This window comes from Propithecus coquereli, unplaced genomic scaffold, assembly GCF_000956105.1.
Source record: "Propithecus coquereli isolate 6110/MARCELLA unplaced genomic scaffold, Pcoq_1.0 Scaffold153, whole genome shotgun sequence".
Taxonomy (NCBI): domain Eukaryota; kingdom Metazoa; phylum Chordata; class Mammalia; order Primates; family Indriidae; genus Propithecus; species Propithecus coquereli.
In genome coordinates, this window is record NW_012139747.1 from 559,250 (window position 1) to 561,294 (window position 2,045).

Consider the following 2,045-nt stretch of genomic DNA (forward strand, 5'->3'; position numbering starts at 1 on the left):
CAATTTGACTTAGATGCATCAGAGAATTGAGGTCACAGGACAAACTGCTGCCCTAAAGATTGGAGAGACAGACAGATAGATACAGAGAATCACAACTTACGGAAGCAGAGATGCATAAGTAAAAACCAAAGCAAGAAGCAGGATTGGTGTAAGAAAACATGAACTGCATGTGATGACTTGCTGGAGTCTCAGTATAGACAAACCTGAGAGTTAAAAGCTCCAAGGGGATCCAGTCTTAGGGAGTGCATGCACTTTTGTGAGTTTTACCTCCAGGAGTTCTACTAAGTTCTCATAAGAAAAGTCAGAGAAAAGTCCCCTCTGCTATCAACAGAGAGATAGGAAAAATAGCCATTTTGAAATATATTAGAGCATCCTGTTCTTAAAAAGACCTGCCCTCAAGAGAAACTATTTTACCAGAGCCTACACTACTAGGGTTTTATCAGAGCCCAACTTACCTGAGAGAGGGGAAAAACCCAACTCCAGTGACCTCTAGCCATCCTGTCCCATCTAAGTGAGAGAAAAATTGAGACGCAGTCCTGAAGTTTCCATTCCAGGGTACAGGCTCAAAAAGACTGAGACCTAATCATAGGGCTGTAGCATCCTTCCCCTCACCCCACATTTTACCACACATGCCAAAGGCCTATTTAGAGCAGTTCCTTTTATCCAATACATCATGTCTGCTTGTCAAGAAAAAATTACAAGGCACATTCAGATGTGAAAACCACAGTTTGAAGAGATAAATCAGGCACTGGACTCAGAATCAGCTATGGCAGGGACATTGGAGTTACCAGATCAGCCATTTAGAGCAACTGTGGTTAATATGCAAGGGCTCTAATGGAAGTAGAAAACATGCAAGAGCTGAAGAGTAATGGAATCAGAAAGATGGAAATTCTAAGAAAGAATGAAAAAGAAATGCTGAAGATCAAAAACACTGTAACAGAAATGAAGAATGTCTTTGATGGGCTCATTAGTAGACTGGACACAGCTGAGGAAAGAATCTCCAGCCTTGGGGATATGGCAATATAAACTTCCAAAGCTGAAAAGCAAAGACAATAATACTTAAACAAAAAAAAAAATAGAATATTCAAGAACTCTGGAATAACTAGAAAAGGTATAACATATGTGTAATGGAAATCCCAGAAGGAATATAAAGAGAGAAAGGAATGAAGGAAATATTTGAAGCAATAAGGACTAAGAATTTCCCCCAAATTAATGTCAGAGGCTAAACCACAGATCCGGGAAGCTCAGAGACAACCGAGCAGGGTAAATTGCAAAAACTACACCTAGGCCCATCATATTCAAACTGCAGAAAATCAAAAATAAAGAAAAAAGTCTTGAAAGAAGCCAAAAGAAATATTACCTTACCTATAGAGGAGTAAAGATAAAAATTACATCTAACTTCCCAGAAGCTGAACAAGCAAACAGAAGAGAATGGAATGTAATATTTACAATGTTGAGATAATAAAAGCCCACCAACCTAGAACTTTGTGTCCTGTAAAATAAACTTTCAAAAGTGAAAGAGAAGCAAAGACTTTCTCAAAAAAAAAAAAAAATTGAAACTTGTTGCCAATAGACCTGCCTTGCAAGAAATGTTAAAAGTTGTTCTTCAGAGAGAGGAAAAATGATATAGATCAGAAACTTGGATCTACATACAAGAAGTAAAAGCAGTAGAGAAGGTAGTAAAAGTAAAGGTAGAAAAAAACAGATTAAAAGAGATGAAATATTTAAATCATCTTAACAGATGTAGAAAGGATATTGCATGAAATTAAGCTCACATTCATTATATTTGTTTTAAAAAAAAACTCTTGGGCTAGGCACGGTAGCTCACTCCTATAATCCCAAGCACAATGGGCTCCCAAAGAAGAAGGATCGCTTGAAGCCAGGAGTTGGAGACCAGTTGGGGCAACATAGCTGGATGCCCGTCTCTACAAAATGATAGTAAAAATAAGTTGGACATAATGGCATGTGCCTGTAGTCCTAGCTACTTGGGAGGTTGAGACTGGAGGATGACTTGAGCCCAGGAGTTCGAGGTTGCTATGAGCACA